Source organism: Kogia breviceps, chromosome 18 (genome assembly GCF_026419965.1).
Source record: "Kogia breviceps isolate mKogBre1 chromosome 18, mKogBre1 haplotype 1, whole genome shotgun sequence".
In the NCBI taxonomy this organism is placed as follows: Eukaryota; Metazoa; Chordata; class Mammalia; order Artiodactyla; family Physeteridae; genus Kogia; species Kogia breviceps.
This window is the reverse complement of record NC_081327.1, coordinates 58,098,355-58,112,526: the sequence shown is the minus strand read 5'-3', so window position 1 is coordinate 58,112,526 and position 14,172 is coordinate 58,098,355. Positions and strand designations below refer to the sequence as shown.

General features: G+C 49.7%; 1 protein-coding gene across 19 annotated transcripts in view; it reads left to right on the top strand.

Annotated features, from left to right (window-relative positions):
• Positions 1 to 14,172, top strand: part of ANKRD11 (ankyrin repeat domain containing 11) — a 170,365-nt gene that overhangs the window by 57,975 nt on the left and 98,218 nt on the right. The window lies entirely within an intron of this gene.

Sequence of the window (14,172 nt, the reverse complement as noted above, 5' to 3'; positions counted from 1 at the left end):
CAGCCCCGTTCTTTTTTCCGGGCCATGTGTTTGCCCCTGGAGTGTGGAAGAGGCCAGGTGGTGGTAGGATCTTAAATTCCTGGTGGGTGGGACGCAGTGTAAGTGGTGAGAGCGGAGACCCCTGCATTTAGAGGCCAGTGTCCTGTTGGTGTCGTTCACCCCAGGTACTGTGGTTAAAGAAGAGAACAGGTGTGTATTAAGTAGCTGTTTTCTTACCCAGCCCTTGCAGGCGGAGCCAGAGGCGGTGTCCCCTTACCCCACACCACCCCTCACTGCTCCCTGAGGGACAGCTGTCAATCTGAGCGCTTAATCTTGCTTGAATTGGGGCTAGTGAACAAAACTTGTTTTGCATTCGATAACGATCTCGTTTGAAAGGCTCGTGGCAGTAGTGAGGCGGAGGAGGAGTGTAGTGTGTGGGGTGGCGCACAGGAGGGCTGTGCGGTGCTGTCAGGAACTGGTGACTGTGGAAAGGAGAACGTGGACGCTTCATCCTGGAAGCGCACTGACTTGGAGGTGAGGCAGCGTCGGGCCAGCGACTTCGAGCGGCTGCTCAGGAGCCCACCAGGCACGGCCGCTCGGCTGGGGCTCGCAGGGACACACGCTGGCCGGGGAGGGCTTCTTATTGTCCGTATTTTTACCTCTGATTAATTTTGTTCGTAAACCACATGGATTTGAGGTGAATTTTTATCGGTGTCACAGGGTGACTGTGAGCTGGGTGGATTGAAAGGGCAGATGCTTGGAGGTGCGGGGCCGGGCGCTTGACCGTGCCTCTGGGAAGTGCCTCCTTTGCACACCCGCCTGCCCACTGATCAGCTGTGCTCTTCCGGGGCCGCTGAGGCCCAGGGTCTCCTCCACACGGGGCCTCCCGTTGCGTGCCTGCCGGTGACCAGGGTGCAGCGTGGGGCCTTCAGCATGATCGTGACGTGACGTAAGAACAGAAAGCCGGCCTGGACAGTAGAGACAGGTTAAGGAAGAAAGCGAGGGCCTGAGTATGCTGTTGAGGGTGGAGAGGAACCTGCCCAGGTGGGCAGCGGGGGAGAGGCAGCCAGCCTCCTGTGAGTGACACGGGATGTTTCCAAGAAACTTGGAGAGGTTTGGAGTTGCCAGGGTGGCAGCTGAGGACAGCATCCTTCAATACCTGTATCCCTGGGGCTGTCCACCAGGGTGGTGGCACTGATGGCTGTGAGGTCACCTTGAGTGGGTGCACCTGCAGCAAGAGCCGACCCCCGCCAGCTCCGGGAGCGCGACAGGAAACGCTGGGGTGCTTGCCGTGCAGGACAGAGCTCCTGTCCCTCATTGAAGCCTTTTCCTCAGCTGTGTGTGTGCATGTATGCGTGTGCTGTGCCATGATGGGGGTCTGAAGTTTGGACACGGATCTGTTGCTCATGAGCTCAGTGACTCCCGTAGGCGGAGTGCGGTGTGCATAGGGGTGAGTCTAACGTGCCACGTTCACCTCTCAGCGGTGTGGTGGGAAGTGGGGAGAATCAAGTTGTGGTGATGACACAGGTGGGGAAATACCGCGCCTGAGTCAGGAGTTGGGCCGGTGTGGAGGGACGGGGAGAGAGTGATGAATTGGAGCTGGAATGGACTGGGTTTCGATGGTCGGAGGATCCTCTAGAAAGTGGTACCCTGAACCAGGGCAGGAAATACAGTCATAATTGCCTTGGGGCTCCATATGTGCACTTGTGTGTGCTGTGGATGTGTCTGTGGTGTGGCTGAACTTCGTGAGTTCAGTGGGGAGCTCTGAGCTGGAGAATGGGAATTGGCATCTACCCGTGTGGTTGTTAGAGCCTCAGAGGCAGGTTGGATGGCCCCAGGAGAGCCGGGAAGACCCCACACCGCAGGAGTGGGTGGAGTGACAGCAGAGAGGCTGGGTGGGGCGCTGACCAGCGGGATGGGTGCTGCCCAGAGGCCAAGGCAGGGCAGCATCAGTTATGATCCTGGTTTGGAGGGAGGAGGAGCTCAGCATGCCCTGGATTTCTGAGCTGAGAACTGTCTTGTGAATACCAGCCTTGTGTCGGTATTTTGGGTCAGAAGGGCTTGGTCACTTTTAGACTTCAGCTGCGTCCCGGAAGCTGTGAGTGCCCAGTGGGGTTGGGGGTGGTAGTGTGAGTGACCTTCGTGGATACAGGCTCTGCAGCCTGACTTTGATCCTGACTTTGAGGCAAATGATTCAACATCTCAGAATCTGGTTTCTCAACAGAAAAAAAGGAGCCGATCCTGTTACTGTCAGGGTTGTCATGAGGGTTCAATGAGCCAGTGTAGGGAGAGCAGGTGCAGGGCAGGGGTGGGCAGCTGTGGGGCGGCAGGGCTACCCTTCTGTGCAGGACGCATGCCAGAGTGTGTGCGGATGGCACAGAGACATGGTAGGCGTGTGGCCAGCTGGCCCCTCCACCCACCGTTGCTGCTCGAGAGCTCTGTGACCCACTGTGGGTTCCTGGGAGGACAGAGTTGGGTGTCAGTCCGCCGTCGGGAAAGCTCTCCTGAGAGGCTGGGCTGGGTCTGGGTTCCCGCCTGCGCCTCCCTGCCCAGAGGCTGCAGGTGCCCTGCTTGTGATGCCCGCGAACGTGGGAAGGTGTGGTGGGCGCCGGCTCCCGTCTTGATCTCCAGAGACGCTGGAGAGCTTCCAGACAGCGTGCACTGCCTTCTGTCTGTCTGAAGAGAGCTGTTTAGTTCATTTGGGTGCTGTCCCTTTCTTTCCTGGCTGGGCAGCTGGTGCATTGGTGGAACTTGCAGAAGGTGGGCCTGTCCAGCAGGACTGGGGTGGGGCCTGCAGTGCGGGACACCTGGTACTAAGTCATCCATTCAGCAGTTCCTAGACTTTGTCCTTGTTCTGTGCTGGGCCGCCTGCCCCCGCTGCATCTTGGTTCTGCAGTGTTAGGGGTGCTCTTCCCTGCCTGCTCCACACCGCCACCCCAATCACATTCGTTGTATTTTAGATGTTAACCTGTACAGATTATTGGTGTGAGCTCACATTCTCAGTGAAAAGAGTAGCACACATTTAGGGAAAATGATGTATTTTTAAAGGAAACAATTTTACGTTAGATATCGAAGAACCTTAAACTTTTCAAAAGAAAGGTGTTTTAGGGATTATCAAACCTAATCCCCTTGTTTTATGGATTAACAATCTGAGGGTTGTTTCCTGGTATATATTTTTTAAATTTAATTTAATTTAATTTTTTTATACAGCAGGTTCTTATTAATGTCAGCAGTTTTATACACATCAGTGTATACATGTCAGTCCCAATCTCCCAATTCGTCACACCACCATCCCCACCCCCACACGGCTTTCCCCCCTTGGTGTCCATACGTTTGTTCTCTACATCTGTGTCTCAGCTTCTGCCCTGCAAACTGGTTCATCTGTACCATTTTTCTAGGTTCCACATACATGCGTTAACATCCGATATTTGTTTTTCTCTTTCTGACTTACTTCACTCTGTATGACAGTCTCTAGATCCATCCGCGTCTCAACAAATGACCCAATTTCGTTCCTTTTTATGGCTGAGTTATATTCCATTGTATATATGTACCACATCTTCTTTATCCATTCGTCTGTCAATGGGCATTTAGGTTGCTTCCATGACCTGGCTTTTGTAAATAGTGCTGCAGTGAACATTGGGGTGCATGTGTTTTTTTGAATTATGGTTTTCTCTGGTTATATACCCAGTAGTGGGATTGCTGGATCATATGGTAATTCTATTTTTAGTTTTTTTTTTTTTTTTTTTTTTTGCGGTACGCGGGCCTCTCACTGTTGGGGCCTCTCCCGTTGCGGAGCACAGGCTCCGGACGCGCAGGCTCAGCGGCCACGGCTCACGGGCCCAGCTGCTCCGCGGCACGTGGGATCTTCCCGGACCGGGGCATGAACCCGCGTCCCCTGCATCGGCAGGCGGATTCTCAACCACTGCGCCACCAGGGAAGCCCTATTTTTAGTTTTTTAAGGAACCTCCATACTGTTCTCCCTAGTGGCTGTATCAGTTTACATTCCTACCAACAGTTCAAAAGGGTTCCCTTTTCTCCACACCCTCTCCAGCATTTGTTGTTTGTAGATTTTCTGATGATGCCCATTCGAACTGGTGTGAGGTGATACCTCATTGTAGTTTTGATTTGCATTTCTCTAATGACTAGTGATGTTGAGCAGCTTTTCATGTGATTCTGGGCCATCTGTATGTCTTCTTTGGAGAGATGTCTATTTAGGTCTTCTGCTCATTTTTGGATTGGGTTGTTTTTTTTGTATTGAGCTGCATGAGCTGTTTATATATTTTGGAGGTTAATCCTTTGTCCGTTGATTTGTTTGCAAATATTGTCTCCCATTCTGAGGGTTGTCTTTTCGTCTTGTTTATGGTTTCCTTTGCTGTGCAAAAAGCTTTTAAGTTTCATTAGGTCCCATTTGTTTATTTTGGTTTTCATTTCCATTACTCTAGGAGGTGGATCAAAAAAGATCTTGCTGTGATTTATGTCAAAGAGTGTTCTTCCTATGTTTTCCTCTAAGAGTTTTATAGTGTCCGTCTTACATTTAGGTCTGTAATCCATTTTGAGTTTATTTTTGTGTATGGTGTTAGGGAGTGTTCTAATTTCATTCTTTGACGTGTAGCTGTCCAGTTTTCCCAGCACCACTTATTGAAGAGACTGTCTTTTCTCCACTGTATATCCTTGCCTCCTTTGTCATGGATTAGTTGACCATAGGTGTTTGGGTTTATCTCTGGGCTTTCTATCTTGTTCCATTGATCTATGTTTCTGTTTTTGTGCCAGTACCATATTGTATTGATTACTGTAGCATTGTAGTATAGTCTGAAGTCAGGGAGTCTGATTCCTCCAGCTCCGTTTTTTTCCCTCAAGACTGCTTTGGCTATTCGGGGTCTTTTGTGTCTCCATACACATTTTAAGATTTTGTTTTTCTAGTTCCGTAAAAAAAATGCCATTGGTAATTTGATAGGGATTGCATTGAATCTGTACATTGCTTTGGGTAGTAGAGTCATTTTCACAATATTGATTCTTCCAATCCAAGAACATGGTATATCTCTCCATCTCTTGGTATCATCTTTAATTTCTTTCATCAGGGCCTTATAGTTTTCTGCGTACAGGTCTTTTGTCTCCCTAGGTAGGTTTATTCCTGGGTATTTTATTCTTTTTGTTGCAGTGGTAAATGGGAGTGTTTCCTGAATTTCTCTTTCAGATTTTTCATCATTAGTGTATTAGGAATGCAAGAGATTTCTATGCATAAATTTTGTATCCTGCAACTTTACCAAATTCATTGATTAGCTCTAGTAGTTTTCTGACGGCATCTTTAGGATTCTCTACGTATAGTATCATGTCATCTGCAAACAGTGACAGTTTTACTTCTTCTTTTCCAATTTGTATTCCTTTTATTTCTTATTTTTTTTTATTATTGTTTTTTTTTGTGTGGTACGCGGGCCTCTCACTGTTGTGGCCTCTCCCATTGCGGAGCACAGGGTCCGGACGCACAGGCTCAGTGGCCATGGCTCACGGGCCCAGCCACTCCGCAGCATGTGGGATCTTCCCGGACCGGGGCACGAACCCGTGTCCCCTGCATTGGCAGGCGGATTCTCAACCACTGCGCCACCAGGGAAGCCCCCTTTTATTTCTTTTTCTTCTCTGATTGCCATGACTAGGACTTCCAAAACTATGTTGAATAATAGCGGTGAGAGTGGATATCCTTGTCTTGTTCCTGATCTTAGAGGAAAATGCTTTCAGTTTTTCACCATTGAGAATCACGTTTGCTGTGGGTTTGTCATATATGGCCTTTATTATGTTGAGGTAGGTTCCCTCTATGCCCACTTTCTGGAGAGTTTGTATCATAAATGGGTGTTGAATTTTGTCAGAAGCTTTTTCTGCATCTATTGAGTTGATCATACGGTTTTTATTCGTCAGTTTGTTAATATGGTGTATCACATTGATTGATTTGCATATATTGAAGAATCCTTGCATCCCTGGGATAAATCCCACTTGATCATGGTATATGATCCTTCTAATGTGTTGTTGGATCCTGTTTGCTAGTATTTTGTTGACAATTTTTGCATCTATATTCATCAGTGGTATTGGTCTGTAATTTTCTTTCTTGGTAGTGTCTTTGTCTGGTTTTGGTATCAGGGTGATGGTGGCCTCATAGAATGAGTTTGGGTGACACAAGAGGGAAGAGATATGGGAACATAGGTATATGTATAACTGATTCACTTTGTTGTAAAGCGGAAACTAACACACCATTGTAAAACAGTTATACTTCAATAAAGATGTTAAAAAAACAAAATAAAATAAGTTGAATGAGTTTGGGAGTGTTCCTTCCTCTGCAATTTTTTGGAAGAGTTTGAGAAGGATGGGTGTTAGCTCTTCTCTAAGTGTTTGATAGAATTCACCTGTGAAGCCATTTTGGTCCTGGACTTTTTTGTTTGTTGGAAGAATTTTAATCACAGTTTCAATTTCATTACTTGTGATTGGTCTGTTCATATTTTTTATTTCTTCCTGGTTCGGTCTTGGAAGGTTATACCTTTCTAAGAATTTGTCAGTTTTTTTTTTTTTTTTTTTAAATCACCCTTTTAGGGAAAAAAAACTGGCAACTCAGGAGTACTAGACATTTCAGCTATGTCTTCCTTGCCTGCTCTCAAAAAACCTTTTGCGGAACTTTTGTAGATCTGTAAGTTGCAAGCATCTGAGATATTTAAAGGAAAGCGTTGATGACGCTTGGGTGTGGCTGTGAGGACCTGGGCCAGCTTTGGGAGAGGCGGTGTGGGCTCCTCCTTGGGGAGGGCTGCCCTCGTAACTGTCTTGTCTCCCAGCCCAGACACAGTGCTTTCCCACTTGTTCAGGTCGTCTGTAATTTCTTTCACGAGTGTTTTGTGGGTTTTCCGTGTACAAGTCTTGCATCTCTTTGGCTAAATCCATTCCTATATATATATATATATTTTTTGATGCTGTTGTAAATGATGTTGTTTTCTTATTTTCTTTTTCAGAGTGTTCCCTGCTGACATGTTAGAAGTAACTCTGATTTTGCACATTGATCTTGTGTCCTGCAGCCTTGCTCCGCTGCACTCTTTTCTTAGCTCTCACGGTTTCTTGTAGATTCTCTAGGGTTTTATAGTCTTTTTTTTTATTATTCTTTTAAATTTATTTTTTGGCTGTGTCGGGTCTTAGTTGAGGCATGCAGGATCTTTCCTTGAGGCGCGTGGGCTTCTCTGGTTGTGGCACGTGGGCTTAGTTGCCCCATGGCATGTGGGATCTTAGTTTTCTGACCAGGGATCGAACTGGTGTCCCCTGCATTGCAAGATGGATTCTTAACCACTGGACCACCAGGGAAGTCTCTGTGTTCCTTTTTAAGGTCAGTTTTCTAGCTGGACAACCTGGTTGAGTTCAAGCTTTAGTTGTGTCCTGTTGTGGTTTCTTTCTGCGTTCCTGCGTGGTTGGTGGACCGCTGCTGTCAAGCACTGTCATGTGGATGCTTGTGGTGAGACTCGTGGGGCGCGAGCATGGTGACCTGATGGAGCTGGGCTGGTTCTGTGCTCCCGTTAACAGGAGGCAGGCTGGTGCCCAGGGTCCTGTGCTCTGTCCTCCTTGGGCTGTTCCTTTTGTAGAAATAAAGCAGATGGGAGTGGTGAGAGGCTGAGATCAGTCATGGTTGTTGACACGAGTGAAGTGGGGAAGCCACAGCCCTGGTTCCTGTGACCTTATCTCCAGTTCTGGGGTCCCAGTGCACCCTGACCACGGTGGGTGACAGCATCCTGTTGTCTCTGGAGAGCATGATGCTGGCTGGGAAGTCTTGACTTTGCTAAGAGCTACAGACACTGGTCATCTGTTTCCTGACTTAAACCCTCAGAAAAGGAGTCTCCCATCTTGTTAGTCAGGATTTCAAGTGTGCCTGTGATGTCCGAAGGACTGCTCTCCATGTGGATTGTTGTGTGGACGGTGCGTAGGGAGCGAGGAGCCTGCGAACCTGAGTGTGGACTTGCTGACTCAGAGGCAGCCTGGTGAAGGTTCGGTGGTGTCCGGGTCACTCCTGCCGTGAACGGGCAGCTTGTTTGCCGGGCGCGGCGCTGTGCCCTCCTCCGGCCGTTAGGGGCCTGCTTTCACAGTCTGCTCCCCGCTTCCCCTAGTTGCAGTCTGCGCTCTCACCCCAGCTTTCAGGAGTTGCCCAGGCCTGGTTTGCATTTTCCCTGGGGTTTCTCTTCATAGCTGTGTGGCTCGTTACCTGAGAAACCCCTTTCTGTCCTCTCCTAGGTTTGGCGGCTCGGTCGGCACTGGTCCCTGCACAGCAGCTCAGGCTCTCCCGCCTCCCCGTGTGCCCGTGTCTGTTCATTCTGCACTTTTTTCTGTTCAGGGGCAAAAAGCGAATTGTCTGGAAATATTAATTTTCTGTTTCCTGCTTGCTTTGTCCTCTGGTGAAAAGAAGCATCTGAGTTGAAGAGAGAAGTTGTACATGGGGGCGTTCGTTTTCCCTCCAGCTCCTTCCCCACCTGCCTCAGCTATGCCCTGTGCCCCCCCCGCCCCCCCTTGTTCCCTTGAGCCTTCTCTCCAATCTAGCCAAGGAAGCAGTGACAGATAGCACCCATCCTAAAGCAACACCAAAAATCAGCCCTCCTTCCCGCCCCCTGGCAGAGTGAGGCTTTGAGCTCTGGACTCTGGGCCCTGTGGCGGGCTGGGGAGGGGAGGCTTTGTAACTCTGCAGATAGAACTCAGTCTGTCCTGTCCTTCTGTGACTGAGGCCCGGCTACCTCTGCGTTCTTCAAACAGTGCCCTCAGTCCTCTCGGTTACATTTTAAGGTTTTTGTTTTGTTTTGTTTTTAATTAAATTTTTGTTTGTTTGTTTTTGGCTGTGTTCGGTGTTTGTTGCTGCACGCAGGCTTTCTCTAGTTGTGGTGAGCGGGGGCTACTCTTCGTTGCGGTGTGTGGGCTTCTCATTGCGGTGGCTTCTCTTGTTGTGGAGCAACAAGGGCTTCGGTAGTTGTGGCACGCGGGCTTCAGTAGTTGTGGCACGCGGGCTTCAGTAGTTGTGGCTCGTGGGCTCAGTAGTTGTGGCTCGTGGGCTCTAGAGCACAGGCTCAGTAGTTGTGGCACACAGGCTTAGTTGCTCCGCGGCATGTGGGATCTTCCCGGACCAGGGCTCGAACCCGCGTCCCCTGCATTGGCAGGTGGATTCGTAACCACTGTGCCACCAGGGAAGTACTTAAGGGGGTTTTTAAAGCTTCAGTGTGAACAGCAGGGACACGTGTTCTCCGTTTCCAGTTTCAGGGAGGTGGTGGTTGAGTGTGGGCTCTGGAGTCAGCCTTGGTCTGAGTCCTGGCCCCCGATTTGGGGGGACCTTGGTGAGGCTGTGCACCTTCACAGGGCCTCAGAGATGAGGTTAGGCCAAACAATATGAAATTGTTAATGTGAGACTTTTTTTAAAAAAATTGAGATCATTGTAGATTCACATGCAGTTGTAAGAAATAATACAGAGAGACCCCTTGGCTACTTTGCCTAGTTTCTTGCAATGGGAACATTTTGTCAAATTATAGTATAATATCACAACCAGAGTATTGACGTGGATACAGCCCACGAACCTTAATCTTATTCAGGCGGGCCTTCCTTGTACCGTGTGCGCGTGCAGTTCTGTGCATCTCCGTCACGTGTAGGTCCCTGTGTCCACTATCCCCACCAGAGGCTCTCCTGTTTGCTTTTCCATAATCACACCCACTTCCCTTCTGCTTCATTGCCTCACCCTTGTCCTTAACCCTGGCAACCACCAGTCTGTCCTCGATGTCTAAAATGTTGTCTCTGAGAACGTCATGGGAATGGAACTGTGAATGTGACCTGTGGGGATTGGCTCAGTACAAGCCCCTTGAGATCCATCGGGGTTGTTGCCACGCTGGTAACAGCTTTCCTCCCTTTGTGTTTCTGAGTGTTGTTCCCTGCAGACCACGGTTTACCATTCACCTGTTGCAGGATATCTGTGCTAATTCCAGTTTGGGGGAATTATGAGTAAAACTGCTGTAAACATTCTGTGGGAGTTACTGGACCATTTCTGACCCATCACAACAGCAGTCTTTGACGGCCCAGTCCAGTCCCCAGAGGCGCCCTGCCCTCTGCCGGGTGTGTGGACGCGTGGACCTAGCTGGTCTGTGCGCAGACCTCAAGACACATCCTGCCTCCTCTGTGCCAGTGTCCAAACTGCTGAATAAGTTGTTCCTGCTCTGGAAGGCTGAGCTCTGTGCTGGCCGCTGCACCCAACCCCGAGCCCCTTGGCCTGGAGCGTTACCGCAGGAGCCCGTGGCCGCCGTCTCTGGGGAGCAGGGAAGGGAAGGCAGACGCGGGCTCGGTCCCGCCGCCCTGTTGGTGCGACCACTCTCCAGCACCCTGGTGTCCTCGCACTGGTTCCGCCCGCGGTGTGTGGGGGGCGTCTGCCCACACGGGGCTGCGCCGTCACTCGCATCCACACTCGAACTTCTGCCAGGGAGTGTTGTGGTCCCTGGGAGCTTGGGGTTGGAAAAGTGGTCTGTGTCTTAAGACCTCCGGCTGAGGCCAGTGCAGCAAGACCAGGCTTTGGCTACTTTGGATTCCCGGCATCTGGAAAGGTGGCACAGGCAGGCGGTCAAGGAGGCCAGGGCGGGGCTCGGTGCTTTAAAACCCAGAGTGTAGGCTTCCCTGGTGGCGCAGCGGTCGGGAGTCCGCCTGCCGATGTGGGGGACGCGGGTTCGTGCCCCGGTCCGGGAAGATCCCACGTGCCGCCGAGTGGCTGGGCCCGTGAGCCGTGGCCGCTGAGCCTGCACGTCCGGAGCCTGTGCTCCTCAACAGGAGAGGCCACGACAGTGAGAGGCCCGCGTACCGCAAAAAAAAAACAAAACCTCAAACAAACCCAGAGTGTGGGCCAGCTGAGGGGACTGTGCTTTCTGTGCGACTGATCAGAACTGCCTAGTGCTCATCTCACGCTGAGCGGAAACTGCAATTAGCAGTCATAGGCCTTTAAAAAATTAATTAATTAATTGGGCGGCATTGGGTCTTTTTAATAGTAAATTTATTTATTTAATTAATTTAGTTTTGGCTGCATTGGGTCTTCGTTGCTGCACTGGGGCTAATCTTCGTTGTGGTGCGTGGGCTTCTCTTATTGCGGAGCACGGGCTCTAGGCACGCGGGCTTCAGTAGTTGTGGCACGTGGGCTCAGTAGTTGTGGCTCGCGGGCTCTAGAGTGCAGGCTCAGTAGTTGTGGCGCATGGGCTTAGCCGTGGTTGACGCTGGCTTCATGTTGTCAGGGTCTGCGTCTGTACTCTGTCCTCACTGGTCTCTCCTTCTGGGCTGGGAACGTGCTCCTTGAACGCTGTCGCTCTGACAGTGAAGTGTAGTCTGCTGTGTTTCCTTGTGAACATGTGGCTTGATTATAGTTGTGGTTCTGGTGTGAATGTGTGTGCAACACGAAGCTTTTTTCATATTTTAGGATATTTCTTCGATGGGCAGTCCCCAGAGCTGGGATTACTTTGTCACAAGGTATAAACATTTTAGAGGCTCTTAATTTGTGTTGTCTTCTAGGAATAATTGAGTCAATTACTAAGTATTTTCTCTTAAAATGAAAAGACCTTTAGACTAGGATTTCAAAGCCCTGGATTTTGTTTCCAATTGGCTTTTAATTCCCTGCATGACCTCAGACAACTTGAAAATATTATTATTATTATTATTATTGCAGTACGCGGACCTCTCACTGCTGTGGCCTCTCCCGTTGCGGAGCACAGGCTCCGGACGTGCAGGCTCAGCGGCCACGGCTCCCGGGCCCAGCCGCTCCGCGGCATGTGGGATCTTCCCGGACCGGGGCACGAACCCGTGTCTCCTGCATCGGCAGGCAGATTCTCAACCACTGTGCCACCAGGGAAGGCCGAAAATTTATTTATTTTTTTAACTTCACTTAACTTGGGCCCAGTAGAGCACTGTTCTCTACCCATGTGATTTTGCCCTTCAGGGGACTTGGGACAGTGTCTGGAGATGTTCTAGCTGTCACAGTTTGGGGAGGTGCTCCCGGCATGCAGTGGGTAGAGGCCGGGATACTCAGCACCCTGTGGTGCCCAGGATGGCAGAGGATGATGTGGCCCCAGGTGGTAAGTTGTGCTGGGTTTGAGAAACTCAAGTTTCCTTCAAAACTGAATAGTGGTTGTATTATTTGTTGCATTCCAGGTGTAGACATTCATCATAAACTCTGTGTTGTTCCTTCACTGTCTTTATAGGAAAATTGAAAAGCTTAGTGACTTGTTGCTTTTCAGTAAAACCAAGGTGTGGTGATTGGAAGCTGCTTTTCTAGTCCTTGAGGTTGATAATGTCAGCTTCAAAAAATTGTGTACCAACAACATAAGGACAGAAGAATCTAAACCCATCTTTGCAAAACACACATACACATCTGTAAGCACAGGTCAGGAAACCACTTAGATCTTTTGGAAACCGAGTGCAGACCTTGGAAATCTGCTCTCCATAAGCACTGTGTCCTGGCAGCTGTGCTCATCTGCTGTCTGCGTGTGTGTGTCTGGTCCTGATGCTGCATGGCTGGTGCATTTGGAGACGGGAGCGAGCTTGAAGGGATTGTGGAATTCCCGTGGGATTGTGGAAAAATGGGTGTGAATGGAATAATACTGGTTTGTTTTATTCTTGGGATCTCACAGTTCTCTTGGCAGATTACAGTTCTCTTCAGTCTGTTTTCTTCAGGACCCTGCAGTGTCACTGTGTTCATATGGCCAGGCCGCAGGCTTCCTTGATTAATTGATTTGATTTCGGACATGTAGGTCTTTGGAGAGGCTTTTCAATAAAAGCTCTTCTTTTTATAATGATTTTGGAAGATTGTATATTGTGCCATTTGCTTTTCTTTTGATACTGTACTGTGGGTTTCTTTCAAATATGAAATTGCTACATTTTGATGTAAAAATGTTTGATGGATGAAAAGATGTTTTTAGTTGTCTCTGTGCCTTTAAACTCCTAGTTTTGAATGATGGAAATAGATTATTTCAATTAATGACAAAATGGAAGGGTGCCCAGTTACACAGTCCCAGGAGTGGGCACGGCCCTCTCATCCTCTTCTCCGGTCCCTGTCAGGGCAGCAGAGGGGACGAGGTCGCTGCTGGACCCGGGGAAGACTCACAGTGTAAACGTGAGAACCAACTCTCCAGGCCCTGGGCCCTGGCCTGCCTGGCTTGAGCAGTATTGCTGAGACTTTGGGTGTGCTTCCCGGTTGGTATCCACCCCACCCTGACTGCCAAGAGGAACAGTTATTTTGAGATTTATAGTTTATGATTATTTGCTTTTCATTGATTTTTTTTTTTTTTTTTAAGATTTAGTTTTATTTATTTTTGGCTGAATTGTGTCTTCGTTGCTGTGCACGGGCTTCCTCTAGTTGCAGCGAGCGGGGACTACTCTTTGTTGTGGTGTGTGGGCTTCTCACTGAGGTGGCGTCTCGCTGCGGAGCACAGGCTTTAGCTCGCAGGCTTCAGTAGTTGTAGTTCGCGGGCTAAGTAGTTGTGGCTCGCGGGCTTAGTTGCTCTGCGGCATGTGGGATCTTCCCGGACCAGGGCTCGAACCCGTGTCTCCTGAGTTGGCAGGCGGATTCTGAGCCACGGTGCCACCAGGGAAGTCCCTTTTCATTGATTTTTACTGTATACATCGTAAATTGAATATATTAAGTTTCATGTACTTTTGAAAGACCCACATGTAGTCACTATATTCCTCTGAGACCTTTTCTCACTCACTGTTAACGGTTTTTGAGATTCGCTGATGTTGATACGTGTAGCTGCAGCTTACTCACGAGTAAGGGGGTTGTTTGCCCGCGGCTGGCCTGCGCACGAGGCCCGTGTGCTGCCACCCCCAGACGATATCTCTTAGTCATGTTGACGAAGTGTGCCAGCCCTTGTGGGGCCGCCCCAAACCTCCGGTTTCTCCTGCCGTGGATGCTGGAGGCATGTCTCTGACCTGGGATCCCGGGAAGCTTATGTGGTCTGAGTTATGGTCCTTTGCCTTTGAGGATGGATCCCTAGGTGGATGGAGAGAGGAGTGGAGAGGATACAGGGTGGCTGGAACCGGGCCCATCTGGGTGCCGCAGGAGCACAGCTTGAGCCTGGGAGAGGGCCTCCAGGTGGAGAGAGGCGGACGGGCCAGCCATCGGGGCTTTGTGAGCCAAAAGGAGAGTTCACGTTTTACTCTGAGTGTGACGGGGGTCCGTAG